At 39.1% G+C, this 22036-nt stretch overlaps 1 long non-coding RNA gene across 1 annotated transcript in view; it reads right to left on the reverse strand.

Annotated features, from left to right (window-relative positions):
• LOC118967235 (uncharacterized) overlaps window positions 1–22036 on the reverse strand; it is a 152698-nt gene that overhangs the window by 27261 nt on the left and 103401 nt on the right. Inside the window, exons 8-9 of the long non-coding RNA XR_005054128.2 lie at window positions 13280–13421; window positions 11452–11603 (exon numbers count right to left, since the gene is read on the reverse strand). This is a non-coding gene — a long non-coding RNA (uncharacterized lncRNA). The remainder of the gene's footprint in view (window positions 1–11451; window positions 11604–13279; window positions 13422–22036) is intronic.

Consider the following 22036-nt stretch of genomic DNA (forward strand, 5'->3'; position numbering starts at 1 on the left):
GCGCTGTGCTTCAGTGCATCTGCGTCTTCTGTTGCTGCTGCTTTATTCCTGAAGGAATGCAGGGAAGACGTCAGGAAGAGATGGGGGTGTGTGTCTAGACTGTCTCAGAGGCAAGCAGAGTTGGGTAGCTCTGGACATTGTGCTAAGATCCTCCTGCCATCCTGGGGAGTGGAGTACTCCGGAGGCATGTCAATGCTCCAGATGCACCACAGCATATCAGCAGAGGCTTTGGGTGCCCCTTGGGGTGGCACAGAATGTTTTTCTCCCTATGCACTCTCTCAGAATGGCCCAAGTGAGTCTAGCATTCCATGTCAGAAGGTTGTCTGCCCAGCCAAGTACGCCTGGGATATGAGAAATCTTTGCCTTAAATCTAAAGAGGTAGTCTCTGCTTCATGAGCAGGACAGACCTACATCTTCTTTTGAGAAGCTCTTTTGTCTAGAAGCCTCTAGTGGCCTCACCATTTTCTTTGCATCCCATCCAAGAAAAATATGGGGTGAAATCTTCAGTTAAGGAGTTACCTTTTCAAGATACCTAAAATACCTCCATACTAAAATAATAGCTATGCCCAGAGTCATCTCTGATGGACTTCTGTCTTCTGAGCGGTCACAGGTCTGCAGCTGAGGCCGATACTTTCATTCACGACAAACCAAGGTTGAACATTTCCTGAGCAGGTGTTCTTGGGGAAGCGTGGAGCAGGCTTTCTGAGGGTGGCACACAGCGGTTCTTGTGGGCAGACCAGAGGCAGATATGCACTTCAGTGCTGGTCTGATCACCTGATACCTCTGCTTTCGTGGCTGCACTAGAGGGAACCACCCTAGACAACACTGGACAGCATCGCTCTAAGGACACGTCAGGAGGAAGCCGAGTCTTTCCGAGGACTCTGCTCACTTCTGTTCTTCATCCTCACATGTCGGGTGTTACCTTCTGGTGAGTAGTTTGGCTGGCTAATTTGTGGGCTCTGACATTGTGATCTGAAGAAGTCTTTGAAATACTTTTTTAGCTATTTACTTAAGTGTATCAGTTTACTCTATCAGTATGTCTGTATCTCTTTGGAGTCAATGGCATGTGATCCAAAGAACAAAATTTCTGGGCCAATGAGCACAGGCCTTAGTTTTTCCCATCTATTAATGCATGGGAACCAGCATTAACTAATGGGGACCCCCTAACTTACGGGGACCAGGGGGCTTGGGGGATTCAGTGAAATCACATGTGAAATGATTAGCAATATGTCTACACCACAGTGCAGCTCAAGAACTCAGAACCGCTTTGCCGGGTACTGAATGAGGGATCCTTTGTGTCCTCTTCCCGAGAAGAGTTGTGTAGGGAGCTGCAAAGAGAGCTCGCCTCAAAGGCTGAGGAGCTGCACTTTTCGCTGTCTACCGTGAATTCCTGGGCACCCCAGAAGCAAGTGTCTTTCTCTGCTCTGTCAAATAATGGGGATTGGGCCAAAGGACCTCTTTAAAGTTCTCACATTTCTTAATTTCTTTCATGTATCAGCTGCCAGTTCTGAATCCTCAAGTCCACGCTCATTACTGTTAATCCAAAAATTATTTGGTATCTGGACTGCCAATATTGATGAGAGCACTTGTATATAGACCTCAGCTGATTACATCTCAGGAGTAGGAGAGTTATTCCACATTAAAAAAAAAAAGAATGAAAACATGTATAAATGAAACAATGTTTTTAATTATTGTAAGATTTCTTGGTGATAAATTAGAATTCTTTTATTCTGCCAACAGATCAAACTGTTGGTTACTATCCTGACTAAAAATTTCTGACTGTGATTTACCAGTTATTGATTTCTGTAACTATTTTTATTTCTGTCTTGGTTTCAGGTCCTCGACACTGGTGGCCACCACATGGAATTGTTATGGTAATCTTCCACTAGATTTCCCAAGACCAAGATTCTAATCTGAATTTTCTTTGGAATTGCTATTTTAGAACCTCTCTGCAGCAAGGCCATCTGCGACGTTCTTCAAGGGCCACTCACATCAATGTGGCACATTGCAGCAGCCCAGGGTAGAGTGATTCAAATGGGGACCCAGCTGAGATTTGGTCTTGTGTGCCCCAGACACCCCCCTTTCCCCCACTCCTCCCCATGGTGCCTGGGAGTGTTCATGAGCACCAATTGCCAGGGGCAGTACAGGTTCTTCAGAGCCCACAGACTTGGGAATAACATGGTTTCAGCTCTCAAGGAACTCAGTTTGGGGGAGGGAATGCTTCCTAAAAGCCCTGAGATGTGCAGAGAATGCTTACATGGGCAGTGAATAGGGAAAGCAACTTCTGAGATATGGACTAAGGACAATGTGGAGGAATCGGAAACCTCTAGACAGAGCTTCAAATTATGTTTGCAACATGTATGAGGGCAAAATGAAGGAGACGCTTTTTCATTTTAACCTGCCTCTCTAGGTATTGAGTGTTTTTTGAGGTTAATAATATTTGTTACATGAGGGAAAATCTAAAAGAGGAATTATTATGTTATTTTGTTGTTTTTTTAATGTAGATTTGCATGACTATACACATATAAAGGAGTATTTGCCCTTGAAATTTTTGTCTTAAAACTTAAATGTTTATTTCTTTAAAAATGGTCAATCATGACTTGACTGGTGAGAGAGGTATTTTGAAGGCGGCTTGGCTGAATCTTTCTGAGGACTCTGCTCACTTTTGCTCTTTATCCTCATACACGGGGTGTTACCTTCTGATGAGTAACAGGCACTGGCTGGTTCCGACAAGCACTTAGGGTTAATTTGTGGGCCGTGACGTTGTGATCAGAAAGAAAAGTCTTTGGAATACTTTTTTCTGAAAGATCAGAGTGGGTCTTACCCACTTTGAAAGATCAGAGTTTTGAACCAATCTGTCAGGCTATAGCTCCAACCAAAAACCTTGCAGAATTTGTCCTCAGAATGTATACTCTAGTCTCACAGGAGTCAGTCCTGGAATTCTGCCTTTCCAGAAAGTTGCCTGTACGAGGAGTCCTTCCTTTCCCCATAAATCAATCAATAAAAAATAAGCTTACTCATTCTTACATATTTTCTTTAAGGAATACTTTATCTCCTGTGCATGCTCTAGGAGACAATATTGAGGGAAACAGACATATCCCCTTCTGTCAGGAAGCTTACACATAGCTGTGAAAAAGGAAGGCAAACAATATTATTTGTAGCAAATTCTATAAATAAAAGTAGGATGGTACAATAGACAATATCTATTAGGAGTAGAGATATTGAGATAAACAATGAGATTGGGGACACACAGCTGAGATCTGAAGGGTAAAAAGGAATCAGCCAGGTGGACCGTAGTGAGAAGACTTCGTCTACTTGAGACCCTGACTGAAGACACAGAGAGGGAGGAAGGAGTGTGCCGAAAAGCCAGTGACAGCTATAGCTGGGGACCCTCAGGTGGGGGACAGATTCTTCTCAAAAGGGAAAGAAAGGAAGCTATATTTATAGACAGTGATAATAACTGTACCTGCTCTTTTATTTGCTTACTCCACATTCATTCAGATTAGACTAAATACCTTATTTATTCTGCAAACATTTATAGAGCAATGACTAAGTACCTGTATATGTACTGGGCACACGGTGGTTAGTTGAGTCAGACACAGACCTTACCCTTATGGGCTTATAATCCTTTAGGGTGTGGAATTATTCAAATAATTACACGAAGGCTTTACACACTGATTAGAGGTGTAAAAAGAAAGAACAGAGAGTTTGGATTGTATTTTGAAAAATATCTGAGGAAGTGGGCTCTGATGGTGGAATGACTTTAAATTAGGAAGAAAATATATGTTTGATGGGGTGGTCACAAAAAACCAGAAGATCTGAGGTGCAGGGGATGTGGAGCACTCTGTGAAATAAAACTGTTCTAAGAAAGTGGCATAAGGTGGTATAAAGTAAGGTCGGAAGATGTGGGGGCATCTAAATCATCCAGGGCCTGTTAGCCTATGCTAAGGACTTTTTTGCTTTACTTTATTTTGTTTTATGCAATGAGGTGTAATGGAAAGATCTTTATCAAGGGAATAAAATGATTTTATTGATGTTAAGTTATAGAAACTAGAGGACACGGGGAATTGAGGAAGTAGAGGGATAGCTGGGGGACAGAGACACAGGAGGCAGAAGGTGGTGGCCTGGCCATGGTGGTGGGACTGGATAAAGAAGGAAGGTGCTTCTAAGCTACAGTATGATCCCTCTTTCCCTTAATACTCAGCCAAAACTGTCTCCCGCCTCACATCAGGGGTACATTATCTATCTGGTCGCACTCACATACCCCATGGGCCCACCATCCTCCAGCCCCAGCACAGCAGGGTCACTGCCTCAAGCCATCACTCACATAAGCATTGAAAGTAGATGTGGCTTCTAAACCCTGATGGAACATGTGTCTTCCTCTGCTTCCAGTTTTCCCTGCAAAACCAGGGGCTGAGTCTAAATGATAATCACATTTCACAACTTCAAGATAAGAGTTGGCTTGGGGATTTTGAGAGTGGGTAAAATGTGGTAAATATATGAAATCAAGGCTTGTGGACTTCAGTGAAGCATCTCCACCTACGGGGCTTCTGTTTCTTTAGTAGAGGTGGCATAGAAAGTCTCTAAGCACACTCCCAGATTTAACAGTCTGGGAATAAAGGAGATGAAGGGAGAAACTAAATTTTCCAAATACACTGTGCTCATCCACTGTTCCTTCTCCCACTGTAGCAGAGCAGGCGTCTGCTCCCTATTTGGTCAGGAGGTCAACAACTGGGCCATCTGGCGGTCACCGGGTGGGGTGTACATGGCTGCTGTTTCCCTCGCTTTGTCAGGCAGGAGCTGTGAGAGCTTTGGAGAGACTGGGATGTGATTCTGCCTCTCTTTCCTAATAAGGTCCAGAGGTGACCTACCCTTCTGTGACCATGATTCTAATCATATCATTCTTTGTGAGTCAATTTCAGGTGAAATGTCCATGTAAGAAAGTAGACTTGAGTTGGCTCAGTGCAACAATGAACCCCTGCCCTGGTTTGAATCAACCCACTTCCACGACCTCTGCAAACCCCTGGGCCTTGTGTGTCGAGAGCTTGTGAGTACTATTTGGGGAAAGGAAAAGAACGGTGATGGCTGAGTCCACAGCGATTACTATCTAACTCTCCTCCCCAATGCATCAGCCTTGAAGCCAGGAATTTGTGCCTGTTTACACAGACAATAGCCAGTCCCCATGTAGAAGAGCAGGAGGTAACAGAAAACCCTGGGGTGGAAAACATACTCATAGTGCTTGGAGGCATCACCAGGCCCTTTCTTCTCCCAGGGACCTTGAGTTCCCATAACCAGTAGATGGATTTTCACCTGAAGCCTCCAATAGCCCTTCAAGTTGAAATTCTTTGATTCTTCAGATAGATTGTGGTTTTGCCTTCTCTCAGGTATCTTCAACCTCTTACGTGCCTGAAATTCTGAGCTAGGATGAGTTGGCTGCAATGTTTGTGTCCTTTTATGTGACATAGTTATTATTATATTATAATTAAACATTGAGATCTCACAAAACCTGGCTTCAGGTTTGATCTCTGTATAGTCTGGTGCAGGCCACAGAAAGTAAGACTTTCTCCACGGCATCGGACTGGAGCCCTTAGCCCGACCATCATTTTGTAATTTTGCGCACGGGGCAATGACAGGAATGTGCAAACCCCAGGTCATTCCCACTAACGAGTGTGAGAGTATTGTCAGAATAAGATGCGCATTGATATGCCTTATGTATTGTGAGCTCAGGCCTGATTAAATAATTTGTTTTCAAAGACATTGTAGCATGGTTCATAATGTCTTCAGTGGCTTCATGGAGTCATGGAGGGGTAACTAGGTAGGAAATCTAACGACCTGGTTTTGTGTTTAGTCAATTCCCTTTATGCTCTGGTTCTTAGTTTCCTCAAGTATAAAATAAGGGTGATGGATAAGATAATTCAAAAAGTATTTTTGTAGTTTTGAAGTTCTATTAATGAAATGTTTATTCTGATTGTTCCTTTAGGAAATCTCAGGGAAAAATTAGGTTTCAACATGATGGAAAATGCTAGCTGAATAGAGTTGCATGTAAAGAAGATACTTCCTTCCTCTCTCCATCACGACGACCTCCCTGCAGCTCTCCCTTCCTTGCCTGTGATCTTAGTGACAGCGCCGCCCCTCACGGAGTTTCTATCAGGTTGCTGAAGGTCCCTTCTTGAGACCTCTGCCTTCCATATGCTCCCTCATAAATAAAATGTTCTAAAGGTCTCATTCAATTTGGGTCTTAGATCTGTGTCTCAAGTCTCAGAAATAGAATGAAATGAACATTTGACCTTTGGCTCAAATGTCAAAGGCAAACATTGGGATTAATCAGTTCTCTGATACTGTGAACAGTGCAATGATTTATGGAGAGGCTGCAGGTTATTTTCCAAGGAACACAACACAAATTTCTTCCATATTCCTTTGGCATTAAAAAAAACAATAATTAATAGGAATTATGGAGAATTTTGCTCCTCCTGTACATTCCTGCTGCCCACTTCCTGCAGATTCCTTGTCAAACAGCCCTGTTTCCAGGCTTGGCCTTGAGGCAGAAGCGTTCGCACACACCTGGCGTGGATCAGCAGGACTCAGCTTTTTCCCGGGCCCCACTTTTCCCCACAGACAGAGGCCCACGAATGTGCCATTGGTCACTGGCCTTTTTCTTAAATTCTCTTGACACATCTCAACCTCTGGAACATATAGGGACATGTTCATCTTTAGGTTTTACTATATATATATGAAGTATAACACGTGCACATACACATACATATATACACACATATTCCTAATATGGAGAAAGACTAATATACATTAAATGCCCTCTTCCTCTCAGCAGCTTGCTCCCTACTGGCCTGGGAGAGAGTGTCTCTTCTACCTCTGGATGTCCTGTAAGACTGTGGCCACAGTGTATATCTTCTGTTAGCTCCTTGACCTTGACTGCTATGCTGATTACACGATGGACACATAGTTCCACCCAAAAGGAAATAATCACCTGTCATCTGTATGATTTTATATTTATTTTCATATTTTGGAATATGAAAAGGAAATAGCTCAGGAGAAAATGAAATATTCTCTATCTTTATGGCCTATCTACTTCCATCGCTCCAAGTTCTGGGCCATGCAGGAACACTAAGAAGCACAGGGAAGATTGTTTTTCAACACTATTGCCTGGACTTCATGTTCACAGACCTTTTGTTCTTCAGAAATTAATCTGCCATTAATGTCATTCAGTAATTTTTTTTCATCTCAAAGATTTCTATTTTCATTTCTACAAGTTTATCTCTTCAATGTTTCTAACTTTTTAAAAATCTGGAATACAGTTATATGGTAACCATTTTTATGAGTTTATCTGCTAATTCTAATATCTGTGTCAGTTTTGAGCTGGTTGATTTTCTTCTCATTAGGGATTATATCTTAGGACACCAGATGTTATGAATGTTACCTTGTTTGGTTCTGAGTATCTTTTGTATTTCTAGAAATGTTCTTGAGCTTTGTTCTGAAACACAGCTCAATTACTTGGAAACAGTCTGATCCTCTGGAATATTGCTTTTAAGAGTTGTTAGGTAGGACTAGTGCAGTATTTAGTAATTGGGCTAATTATTCCTCATTACTGAGACAAGTACTCAGTGCTCTATGAATTGTAAGGTTTTCTAATCTGGCTAATAGGAACAGGCACTATCACCAGCTCCAAAAGAGATCTGGGCTCTGTTATTTCTAATCTTCTCTGGTGGCTCTTCCTTGGCTTTGGGTGATCCCCTCGCACACCAGCACTAATAGTAACCTGCTGAGCTTTCTGCCCAGCTCTTCCTGGCTGCGGTCCTGCAAACTATCAGCACTTTACTTTTGGTGGTAAACAGCTTTGTCTCTCAGCTTTGCCTCCTCAGTTCAGGAAATCCATGTGTTCCATCCAGGCTTCCCTTTAGACTCACGGTGCAGAATCCAAAGCCAATCTTATTGCTCATCATGTTTATTTCCAATCACTCAGGAATCAGCATCCATTGTTGATGTCTAGCATCATTGTTTTGTGTACTTTGTCTGATTTTTAATTGTCTTTTCAGGAAGGAGATATATCTGGTTTCTCTTACTCTATATTATTTGAAATTAGAAGTCAGTTTTATCTTTATCATGTCATTGTACTTATGTTTTCCTCTGATGGTTTCTAAAGTCTAGACTGGAGCCCACGTCATTGCTGTATTTTTTCTAAGGATTCCAAAGGATAAGACTTGTGCACTGTGATAATACAAAACTTTTCAGTGGATAAGAAAACATTTACTTAAAATTGGTGTACACAACAGCAAAAAAGACTTTCATAATTTTTTTTCCTGTCGTTTGACTGTAGTCATTCCCAAAGAGGGAATCCGGAGGTCGGGATGTTTATCTAAATGCAAGAGTTCACTTTTTCCAGTGCAAACCCTAAAAGCTGGTCATTTCTACACATATTCTACCACTGCCAATATAAAATTTCCGTTAGCATTCCTAGTCTGACAGCCACTGCCTGTGTGTGCTTGCTCATGCTCGTCCTCTCCGGCAGGTGTTTTGAATTTTGAAATCCCTCTGTCTTGTTCCCCATATCTTTTATCCTCTAGTTATTGACCAGTTCCAGGTTTTTCTCATTGCTATCTTCTCTTCCCCACATGCTCCCTTTGCTTTACGATCCTACTCACATCTATAGTCACTCTCTTGCCATATGCTTATAACTCACATACTCACCTTGTGAGACTGTACTCACCTTTCTATGATCAGATACTAGACCTCTACCTTTCATTAACTCAAAGCATTTTTAAACTCAGTCTATCAATATAAATCCTATTTTTTTCTTTCTAAATGTGATCCTCCACATGTTTTGATTTAATTAACTCAATGAGTCTTCTCAAACTCAATTTCAATATATAATTTATTTATATTCCTAATTTCATCTTAAGTATACATTGAGCTCATGAACATTTATTTAATCCAAGTCTTCTTGTTTTTGGTGGGTTATTTTTATATTCTACTTGACTATTACCTCAGCCTCCAATCTATTCTTCCAACCATAATCTTGTCTTTGTTCTATAATCATTTAAATTTGACCTCTTAGAAAATCACTCTCTTTTGTGAATTATAATACAAATAAACATCTAGTATGACTTTTAAGACAGACATTTCGTTGCATTTGATATAGTAACTCTCTGAAGCCCAACTTCAACCATAATGAACCCTGTAGGACTTGTAACAACCCTTTCTGCCCATAAGGTGGCAGTAAAGTACTGCTGCTTAAACCGTTGATTGGCTGGCTCTACGGCCCTTGGGTCACGTGCCAACAAGGTGATTTGGGGGAAGTGGCTAATGCTCTATGAGCTGCAGATTTCTCATCACTAAACATGATAATAATAGTACACACCTGATTTTGAGAAGGGATGCTCCCAAAAAGTTTAAATAGGGATATCCAGGTGAGTGACAAATGGGGGCAAAACTTTAGGTAGAATCAAAGGGCTTTCCCTCACCACTTACTTAGGCCACCTGTTTCTGAACCCAAGTAAGGGGATGAGCTTAAAATGGAGATGGCTTTCTGCAATTTCTGGTATTTTATTCTTCCCAGGAAGGTGAAATCTCCTAACATAGTCCATCCCAAACTCCTATTCAGATCTCATATTGGATGAGTTAGGAAGTGCTTTCATCTAACTAATGGACTAATCATTACTTATTATTCTATGGAGTTCCTGTTTATTTCCTTGATTAGATCCTTATAAGGCTCTTTTAAGATATAAAGAAATTTAATCAACTCAAAGAGACAGACTTGAGCAAACTGCTTATCATGTATTATCCAAACAAAAATTAGGAAATCCTTGTAGTCTATGGGTATGTGAAGGCAGTCAGTGAGTCAAGTAATATGCAAACATAAAACCAGCCTACACTATGATTAATTTTCTTGAAGTTTTAAATTATATTTTAAGGTTGCTTTCAAATAATAATATATACTCTTGAAGAATTCAGAAATGCAGAAAAGTAAATTTTAATAAAAAAAACTAAGCAAGACATTACAATCAGACATGCATTTAATTGCCTTTAATTTTAGATGAAAATCTTTCCTAAACTCTATCTTCCTCTCTCTCTCTCTCTTCCTCTCAATAACTAATGATACAGATTAAGAGTGTGGTAGAAATGATCTTGTAAAAACAGGATCATACTTACATGTTACTTTGGAAATAAGAATTTACTCAATACAAAGTCATTATGCAAAAGAAGAAACTATATTCTAAATGTATGCAGTAATAAATTTAAAATGGAATTATTTAAAAGGCATTACTGCTCAGAATACTAAAAACAGCAAATGCATGAGGAAAAACAACTGTAACAGAAGGTATATGTAATCTCTACCCTGAATATTACAAAGTATTAATCAAATATTTCAAAGAAACTCTAAATAAATGCAAGTACATAGTCATTCATCAACTTAGAAATTCAATATTAAAAAGAGGTACAGTCACTCTAAATTGTTTTATAGATTCAATAATCTTACTCAGATAAGTAGCAGGGTTTTTTTCTGAGAGAGTACTAGTTCGATTTTCAAATTTGTATGAACACATAATAGGAATAAAGAATAGACAAGATAATTTTGAGTAAGAACAAAGCTGGAGGACTTACACTACCGAATAAGCCTTACTTTCAAGCAATCACAATAAAAAAAGTACTGGTATAAAGATAAACAAATAGACCATTGGAAAAGAATTTAGAATCCAGAAACAGACTCACACATATATGGTTATTCGATTTGTGGCAAAGAAAACCACTGTAGTAAAATTGTGAAAAGTTGTTCTTTTTAATCAATTATGCTGAGTCTATTGGATATACATATAGGAGAAAATGAATCTTGACAATTTCATTTGAACTAATATTCAAAAAACCAACTAAAAAAAATTGGGAACTTTATGAACTAAGAGTATGCAAATATTCCTTTAACTGACAAAAAAACTCCATAACCATAAATAAAAATATGATAAATTGTGTAACAAGAAATGTGTGTTCTAAAATATTAAGAACTGCCCTTCATCAAAAATCTACCACTAGGAGAGTAAAAGGTAAACTACCAACTAGGAGAAAATGTTTCTAACACATATATCCAACAAGTGGCTCATCTCAGAAATACATAAAGAATTCCTATAAACAAGACAAAGAGCCCAATAGAAAAATGTGCAAAATATAAAATGATGGCATCAAATTAGCTAATAAATGCGTTATCTCCATTTTCCCTTACGTTTCAGCTGTTTTTTTATTGATCTGGTTTTTGATCTTATAATAAATCCTGTTCTCATACTAGGATTATTTGATACACTCCACTCTTATGGTTCACTTGTTTAAATGCAGAAGAAGACAGATCTATGACCTGATTGCATTCTGCCATACTGTTTTGGTTGTCTACTGCTGAATAGTAAATGCTCCAAAACCTAGTAGTGTAAAGGAGTAACACTCGGTAGGTACCTTTACATTATTCCGCAATGGACGGGTTGGTTCCTCTCTCCGCACGGGGTCAGCAGGCGTGGCTGCGTGGCTGGAAGTTCCAGCTGCGCTTGGTGTCTCCTGATTCCTGGAAGCTCAGCTGCAGCTCTTTGGTTCTTTTCTGTTCAGCCTCCCTGCCACAAATAAGGTTAATTCAATTTTACAATATTTTTACCAGCTGGAGAGGCTGTCCTAAACCCTGTGTATTTCATCTACATTCTTCTTGAAAAATGGACAAGTTTTTCAGTTTCCTTCTCCTTTCCTTAATCTCTTTGACAGCTAAAGTAACTGCATGGCAGACAAAGCCAACCTCAGAATAAGAATATCACCAGGGACAAACAGGGACATTACATCATAACAAAGGGATCAACTGTAGATGTGTTTGCACCTGATAGCAATAGTACTTCTCAAATAACAACATCAAAATGTATATAGCAAAAATTGACAGTACTCTAAGAATAGAAAAAATTAACATAGTTGATGCCAGCATTTATCTCATAATTGATAGAACAAGTGGACAAAGAATCACTAAGAATACAGAAGACCTAAGCAATACAACCAAATTGTCTTAATTGACATTTATAGAGCATGTCACCCAACAATGGCAGCTTTGCATAATTTTTTTCAAGTGCACATAAACATTCACCAGGTTAGACCATATCTTGGGATGTATAACTAAGAAATCACACAATGTATGTCCTTTGACTAAGAAGAAATGGAATTATTTAGAAAATCCCCAATTATTTGGAAGTTAAACAGTGTACTTCTAAAAAACACATGGGTGATAAAGGAAGAATCAAGCCATTTTTAATGGAGTGAAATATGAAAGCAATGAAGCAAAACTTGTTTGCTTCTGAAGTAATGCTTAGAGGGAAAATTTGTAGCATGTAGTGGTATAAGTAAAGAAATATATAAAATCAATAATCTAAGTTTCCATTAAAAAACAAACAGAAAAACAAATACAACCTAAAGCAAGTAGAAGGAAGGAGATAATAAAGGGTAGAAATCAGTGATCTCACTTATATCTGGAATCCAAAAAATTGTTGAATACAGAGAAACAGAGAGTAGAATGGTGGTTACCAGGGGTGGGGAGATGGGGTGTCTTGCCAGTGGATCTCAGCCCTAGGCAAGTTCGCTATGGATTCAGTGTGACCAAAGAAAATGACAGCAAAACGTTCTTGGGGTGAAAGAGTTATACCCAACTTTATTTCCAGGTGGCAGGTCAGTCACTAGAATCCCATTCACTCAGAGAGAGTCTGTATGCAGCAAGCTATTCTCTACCTCTGGGCCCCTCTGTCTGCACAGCCGTCCCACACAGCCATCCGCTGGGCCTCTGTCCTCAGCACTGCCACCACTCCAGCCTCTGCTCCACTCTCCTGCAGCCTTGCAGCCCTGCCACTGTGTCGTACACAGAGCACTGGGCAGAGCTTTTTTTATAGAGTCAACAGTCATGTATTGCCCACAGGTGTGCAGTGAGCTAGTCAACCACAGCCAGGTGAGAATCCTGGCCACAGGAACTCTCATTTTATCCACATGGGGAAAATGGAGATGTTGGTCACAGGGCACAATGCTGCAGTTAGGTAAGATGAGTAAGTCTAGAGATCTGATATACAGCGTGATAACTATAGTTAATAATGTAGTATTAAATCCTGGAAATTTTCTAAGAGAGTAGATTTCAGGTGCTCTCACAAAAATGTTGACTACGTGCTACTTATGTTAATTAACTGTAGTAATCATTTTTCTATATATATATCAAATCATGTTGTACACATTAAATAAATATAATTTTTGTTAAAAATAAAAGACCAACCCCTCTACCGGTGCACAGTATCTCCTTCACTCCTGTCATCTCAAGAATGTTTTCTTAGCAGTTCTGTCGGTGTCTCGAATTCTCAATTTTACTCTTTCTTCTGGACATTTCCCAAAAGCGTATACACTTCCTGTTATTTCTCCTATTTAAAAAATAAACAAAACAAAAGAAAACAAAAAGAAAATAAATACTTTCTGGATTCCACATTTTCCTTGGTTTTTCTTATTAGTTTTTCCCATAGACCAAAATTCCTCTAACGGGTAGGCTATGTCACTGATTCCAATTTATTTCCTTCTATTTTTCCCTAAAGTCTCCTCTCATCAAATTCCAGGCATGACTACAGCAAAGCTGCTGTTGTCAAGGTCTGAGAGGCTGCTCTGTTGCAATAACTAGTGGTCAGTTCTCAGTCCTCATTTCCTTTCACATATCAACCACATTGTATACAAATGAAACACTCCTTCCTCTATAGAACATGTGTTCTGCTCCCCCATCCGGCTTCCAGGGTCACCTCTTGTAGATGCTCTATCTCAGTCTCTGCAAGTTCGTCTTTATCAGCTGTAACTAAACATGGGAGTGCTGCCGGGTTTCTGCCTTTGGACTTATTCTGGGCTTCACCTATACTTCTTCTCTTACTGATCTCCCTCATCTAGATTTATATCTCCAATCTGTACTTCTTCCCTGAAATCTAGATTTTTATATACAACAGCCCACTCAGCATTTTTATTTGAATATCTAATTAGAATCTCTAATTTACTCGACCCGTGTCTGAGCTCCTGATATTCTTTCCTTCCATAGTAGTTTCTTCAGCATTGTTCTCAGTTCATAAAATAGCAACTCCAGTTTTTCCTGCTGCTATAAGAAACCTTACAATCATTCTCGCCGCCACTCTTTTTCTCACACCCAGCATGTGACCCATCAGCAAATTATTTTGGGTCTCGAAAATATACCCTAAAGCTAACCACTTTTCATCACCTCTACTGTTAAGGCAGCCACTGCCTGATTTTGCTTGAATTATTACAATAATCTCATTACCACCCTTGCTTCCACTTGTTCAGTATGCATTCAACATTCAGCATTATACAACAGCACTGTACATTTAGCCAGAAGAATTCTGGCTAAATATAATTTTTATCACACCACTTCCTTCATTACGAACCACTTCTAACCAGACACAGGTTGCTAGTCCTTTGATGAAGGCTCTGTCCTGCTACCTCGAATTGTTCTCTGTTGTTTCCAGTTCTGTCTTCTAGTCTCTTGGGTATTCTAAGTCACCTCCACCCACTCCCCACCTCCCATAAAAATGACCTGTGTTTACAGCTAAGTAGTTTTCTTAGCCTGCTTCCTGCCCGTAGATGTTTTGTATCAAATTGCAAAAAGCATTGTCTCTTCATTTTTTACCATCTGTCCCTTTTAGTATAGGCTTGCTTAATTTCTTCAAAAATGTTTTGGGTATCTTTATGCATCATTTTGTGCTACTTTATTGAATAAAAGACATTTCAAATCTATCTGAAAGAAGGCCTTCTCAGGTTTTGGTCCCAGTATGTTTGCTCTGAGACAATACCACTTAGTGGCTCTACTGTTGGGCAGTTTATGAGATATGTCCTCAAGATCTTAGGATGTCCATTGAGTAGCACAAAGAGCCTATGAGTGACCATCTGAAACTCTCTGAGGCATAAAAAGGTTCAACAGTTCCGCACTTGGCTGTATCTTCATCTCGAGATGTTTTACTGGCAGCAGCCATGCTTTTGTTTTTCTCCTGATTCTTTTTTCTGGGAGAGGTGTGATGAAAACAATTTTGGTTTCAAATCCAGGAAGTTTACCAATGATTACTATACTGTATATATACAACAGTAGACAAGGGCAAGAATTTGTGTTCAATTAATGCTTGCAAAATGTATTAAATCTGTTGGAGGTATGTGCTCTTACGGAAAAATCCATCCAACCTGTAATAGTCTATTCAACTCAAGAATACACTTAAAAAGCTACAAATCTGAACAAGTGAACTACACAAGAAACATTCATGCTTCTAAAGATAAAAAATAGAAATACAAGTATCTGGATTTTTTTATTACTGCCTTAATATGTCAGACAAAAAAATAGCTTAAGGAATTGAAAACAGAGCACTTCCAAAGCCAATTTTAAATTTCACTCATAATATCCTATAGAAATTACTATGCAACTCTCAGGTTGCTTAGATCATTTCTGAGCGACTCTGAAATGCTGTTGTAGATTATCAGGTCCATCCTATAGAAGAGTAGACACTCAACAAACACCAAGTGAGATCGCTAGATGGAAACAAGACTACCAAGCAGACGGCAGCCCAGGGGTGCCCTTTCTCTGCCCGTGTCCAGCTACCTTTCTTAACCCAGCACTCATCACTGACATTTCACTTCAGTACCGTTCTTACTTAGAAAAACAAATAAACTACAGGGGATAAAAGGGAAAAGCCAACTTAGTTTTTCACCTGTAATCAGATAACATAACAGAAACCATTCTATATAAAACTGTTGCTTCTAGCCATATCCGCAAGCATTTTTAAATCCCTCAAAACAGACCCACTCTACTTGGAGCACCAGGCCAGTCCGGCCCGGCTATCCAAGCTCTGTGTCTGAATATGCCATAAGGTACGTCTGAACAGCTGTCTGGAGGCAGCTGAATAACACTCAACACTAGCGCAGTTTATTCAAGTGACTATCTAATAATCCAGTTTCTGAGGCTCTCTTCATACCTAGAGTTCAGAATCAACATGTCCTTTATTTTCTAGCCATGGTCCTGACTTTGACAGGAATAAACTTTATTTTGAATTTAAGATAAAGGTTAATACACCCAAACAAAAACCTGCTGTCTTGAAACTAAACCATTTCAAAATAATAGACTCAAGACTGCATATTAAATATGCATTCGTTCCAACATTCATTCATCAGCTTTGATACTGTCCTCAAAGCATCTTCTCGTCCAAAGGGAGAAAGGGTTCAGTGATCCACAGTATTCCTGCTGAGGAAAATTAAATGAACTTGTCTTCATTTCAGATAAATATAACACACAAAAAGCTCCAGAAAGTCATGTGATCACAATTTTCATTAATAAGAGTCTCTTTTGGCACAAACAAAAAGACTAGGATGCTTCTGCAGAAACTCAAAAGGTGCAATGGATAATTTCTGGTGGAAATAAAATTATGCTACTCATTCAATAAACTAAACAATCAATAAATTAGCAACAAGCCAATTAGAACCAGACAAACCCTAACTGAAATCAAACTAAAATTAAGGAAAAATACTAAGTAAAACTGAAACTGGACCACAGAACCATTTCTTTGAACAAAAGAAATTCCCACATAAATAGGCACAGGGGTGAGGAGTAGACACTACATCTTAAATCCTAATAAAAAAACTTATTGGAAAAAAAACAACCAACCACGGTTTATTATGTGTTCCAGGCCTCTCATGTGGGTGTTTGGAAACCAGTGGTGAACAAAACATACTAAGTCCCTGCTCTTCTGGAAGGTACGTTCTAGTGGTTAAAGGCACACAGTACAGATACATGTATCACAGGGGTAATCAGTGCTTCAAAGAAAAATAAATCAGAATAAGGAGTTAGGGGAGGGAAGGATGGACATTTTATACAGTGTGGTCAGAAAGAGGTTGATTTTATGCCTATAATGAAAACCAACAGCCATTTTCAACATCAGAAAACTACTTTTCAAACCTAGGTTTTATCCACAATACAATTACTAGTATCATGATCTACATCACTGCTCCTCTATGAGTTATATGCAGCCCAATTTTATAGGAAAACAGCCTCCTACAAAAACAACAATTACTAAGTCAATAATTATCTTGGGGAAGCCTAGAGAGTGCTAGAAAAGAAAATGTGCTGGTAACAATACAAAGCAAAATCATACATTAGCCCTGTCCACAAAGAGATCCGACTCTAATAAAGGAATCAAATCAGTCATACAAAATTTTATTAAATAACAACAAAAAAATCAAACTTGTCAGCAACTTTCTTGAAAAATTCTAGAAAAAATAAAGTACACAGTGCTACCAGAGTATATGATGTAACTTCTTGGTAAAAATGGTACATTAAACACAACTCCATGATTACTCCTTCTGGAAATCCAACTAAAAAATGGTACAAATTTGTAGTGAAAAAAACTGAAGAGGAAATCACAAAAATTTGGAAGCTGAAAGCAGATGGATGAGTGAAAATGAGCTTAGCCAACCTATGAGTGCTGAGTCCTAAGCCAGACACAGGGCTATCTGACAAGTACCCTAATTTATTTATTTTATTGTGGTATTATCAATATACAATCACATGAGCAACATTGTGGTTACTAGATCCCCCCATTATCAAGACCCCACCCCCCCATTATCAAGATCCCATTGCAGTCACTGTCCATCAGCATGGTAAGATGCTATAGAGTCACTACTTGTCTTCTCTGTGCTATACTGCCTCCCCCATGCCCTACCCACATTATGTGTACTAATCCTAATGCCCCTTAATCCCCTTATGCCTCCTTTCCCACTCACCCTCCCCAGTCCCTTTCCCTTTGGTAACTGTTAGTCCATTCTTGGGTTCTGTGAGTCTGCTGCTGTTCTGTCCCTTCAGTTTTTGCTTTGTTGTTGTACTACACAGATGAGGGAAATCATTTGGTACTTATGTAACAACTAACCTAATTTATACTGCAGATATGGTTGACAGCAAGAAACACCCTAGTACTCTGAAGTAGGACCAGGAGAACATCTGTTTAAGAAATAAAGCAGAGCCCTACCCTAACTCCATGCCCCTGGGCACATGGACCCTCATCAACCAAGGCAAAAAATGAAAGGTTTACACTCCAAGGACAGGAAAGCAGAATCTTAGACCTGACAGTCCCCTGGCACATCTGAAGGAAGCAGTGCCATACTGAACAAGTAAGGGAATTCAATGGACTTTTTGTAGATGACGATATCACCTCTCAACTTCCCTCAGCTTACAGTTTATTGAGCAGGCAAAGCCCAAGAGAGAAGACAAAGATACTGACATTTGGTGTTCCCAATAAAATGATGCTGTCATTTCACCCACAATGAAGATTGGTCAACAAGCCCCACTCATTCACAGAACTTCTCATCAGATTTTTACAGCCCCTTTTCTGAATATAAGGGGACACACACTAGTCATCAGACATCTGGGAAAAACTCTCACTGTGGATTAACTCACCCAATGTTCACTCCACCCTTCTTGTTGTGCTTTCCTAAACTACAAAGCTAGAAACCCCATTTCCCAGAATCAACTGCAGCTAGGATTCTATATACAAATTCAGTACCTCTAAGGCATCCATAAGCATATAAAAGAAGGAAGTACCATGGAGCCACCTCCCTGGACCTGTGCCAGAAATTTTTCTGCTGACAAGCAAGGTTGCCAATCTTAAGTGTTTCTGTCCTTAGCTCAATACTGCACACATTACTATAGCTTATATTAAGCTTTGAAATCAGGAAGTAAATCCTCCGATTTTGTTCACTGTCAAGATTGTTTTGGCTATTCTGGGTACCATGCATTTCCATATTAATTTTATGCTCAGCTTGTCAATTTCTGCGAGAAAGGCAGCTATGATTTTGATAGAGATTGCACTGAATCTATAGGTCAATTTGGGAGAATTGTCATTTAACAATATTAAGTCTTCCAATTCATGAACTTGGGGTATCTTTACACTTATTTAGGTCTTAATTTCTTTCAACAATGTTTTGTAGATATCATTACACAAGTCTCATGCTTCTGTTTAATTTATTGCTAAGTAGTTCATTCTCTTTGATGCTATAGCAAATGGAGTTTTTAAAATTTCATTTGTGGATTGTTTATTGCTAGCATATAGAAATACAACTGAGTTTTATATATTGCTCTTGTATCCTTGCTAAACTGTTAATTAGCTCTCAAGTGAGTTTTTCATTTTTCTATAGTCCTTAGACTTCCTAAGAAATCATGTCATCTGCAAATAGTTTCTCTTCCATTCTGAATGCCCTTTATTTCTTTTTCCTACCTAACTGCCCTGGCTAGAACCTCCAGCACATGCTGAGTGTAGTGGGCATCTTTGTTTTGCTCCTCATCTTAGGGAAAAAGCAGGCAGTCTTTATGATTAACTATGATGTTAGCCGTAGGTTTTTCATAGATAGCCTTTATCAGGTTTAGAAGTTCCCTCTTATCCCATGTTTGAATGTTTTTATCATGGAAGAGTGGTATACTGTGTCAAATGTTTGTTCTGCATCTACTGAAATTATCATATATGGTTTTTATCCTTTATTCTATAAATAATGGTGTATTACATTGTTGACTTTATAGACTTAGCCACTTCTGCATCCCCAGGACAAATCCCAGTTGGTGGTGGTGTATTCTGCACATGTTGGTAGGTTTGGTTTGCTAGTATTTTGTTGGGAATTTTTGCACCTATATTCATAAGGGATATTGGTCTGTGAATTCTGTCTGGTCTGTCAAGTATTTAGGAAATAGTGTTCCAGTATCCATTCTCTGGTTTGCTTGGTGTCACAAGGCAGCTGTTCATTCAACAGCAGGAGTGGCAGCTTCCTGGTGGTGATTTGTAGCTATACAATGTTTTTTTTTTAATTCAGTGGTTTCAGTGGTGACCTAAGACATAAAAGCTCCCAAATATCAGTTCTACAATGTTCTAGGCATTGTTCCTGCTCCTCTAGCCCATCTAATAATTTATTTCTAAGCATCTACTTCCCATAGTTTTCTTTTCTGCTCAAAATATCTAAAAGTTTGATTTCCTGCACTGACAGATACAAAGACCTAGACAAATAGAAAAAGAAATTAATTTGTAACAAACAAGAACTATGAAGGAAAATAAAGACTTCTGAAAATAAGAGAAGCTATTGAACCCATAAAATTTAAACAAGCTCAGGATGCTATAAAGAAACTCCAGGAAAACTAAAAAGAAGCTATTAGAAATTTTAAATGATGGCAAAAATCAGAAGGTAAAATCAAGAACATCTACTACAGAAAAGAAAACTGAAGAATCAATTTAAGAGTCCCAACATGTGAATAACAGGAGTCTCAGAAAGTAATAAAAGAGGGAAAAATTCATCAAGACAACAATGTAAGAACGTCTCCAAGAACTGGAGAACACAAATTTCCAGACTGAAAAATTCCCACAGATGGAGAGAGACCCACAACAAGGAACATCCTTGTCGAACTTCAGAACTGGGCCAAAAGATCCTACAAGCTTTTTAATTTTCATGTGTTAGTGCTTCTTAGTAACAATGAAAGGTAGGAAACTACAGAACATGACTTCAAATCCTGAGGAAATACTTTTTTACAACTAAAATCCTGTATCAAACTATCATTGCTTATGCAATTCAAGTAAAGAAGAGTGTAAGGCTCCAAACCATATTCCTTAATAGGATAAAACAGAAAACCTCCTGACTCCAAACGACTCAATGTTTAACTATTGGCATCAAGTCTTTCTATAAAATTAGACAAAACTAAGTGGGAAAAAATATTATTTTCACAGGCAATCAAAGGGTGGTAAAGGGAAGAAAATGAATCATAGTACGCCACTGAGTTCTGCTGGTCTATGTTCATATACCATAGGTATTTGATACAATACAATAGATGTGTTCCTGAAAAGTCTTGCATTCTGCATACGTTAAAAATAACAGCAGATGGGAAAAATAAGGCTGGAACAAAGCACTCAAATCTACTCAGCTTTGTAATCAGAGCACCAGCAATGATGTAAATCATTAATACCTCAGGAGATGACCTGGACAACTCAGGCAGTCAACTTCATGTGGCTAGCTCTGCCTCAAGACAGTGCTTGAACACGCACAAGGCCAGAGTGGCCGATACAACAGAGATAAAGTAAAGCTCTGAACAGAACACCTGATACCTCTCTGGGGGAGGGAAACCTGCGGACAGGAACTTTTAATTTTCTTGAAACAGAGTTGAAAGTGGAGCTGAGGGCTTTCCCTCTGAACTCTACTCTTGGTATTTTGGCTTCCCATCACCAGGAGGAGTCATATGTAAATCAACACAACCTCCAATTATAATATGAGCTAATTGGTGTTATAGAAGCATTTGTAGCAAAACACACTGAATTAATATTTTAAATACCAAAAACTTATCTAAACCGATATAAACTAAAATACAATATATGACTATTGGGAAAGGGACAAGATGTGCTATGGAAAATACAATGAAAAACTCAATTCTTCATCTGCCACAGCACAAAGTCGAAAATGGCATTTACATATACAGACAGATACCAAAGAGCAGTGAAAATAGTTGAAGGTAATCTTTGTCATGAGAAGCTTTGGAGAACTCTTCTTGAGTCCTTAAATTACATGCACACGTACATGCTGCTGTACACTCATAGGCTGGGGATGTTTCCCAGGCTCTTATTAGAAAACCAAGAGGGAAGAGTTACCCAAGCGATGAACGCTGTGGGAATCTGAAGGGTGAGGAGTTAACCCAATGCGCCAAGTCCAGACAAAGGAAACCACATATGCAAAGGTCCTGCCATACTAAGAGGGAGCATGTAAAAGGGACTGAATAAACGACTTCACCGTTAGAGAAGAGGGGGCAAGACCAAGTGTGGTGTGAGAGAAAGCCGGACAGACCGGCAGGAGCCAGAGCTCATGCAGCGAGAACTGTCATGTAGGATGTCCACTGTGTCCCAGTTTGCCCAGGACAATTTCCATTTATGCCAGCTGTTCCAGCATAATTATTAATAAAGCTCTCTCTTTTCACACTAAAAAATATCCCTGT

This window comes from Manis javanica, chromosome 10 (genome assembly GCF_040802235.1).
Source record: "Manis javanica isolate MJ-LG chromosome 10, MJ_LKY, whole genome shotgun sequence".
In the NCBI taxonomy this organism is placed as follows: Eukaryota; Metazoa; Chordata; class Mammalia; order Pholidota; family Manidae; genus Manis; species Manis javanica.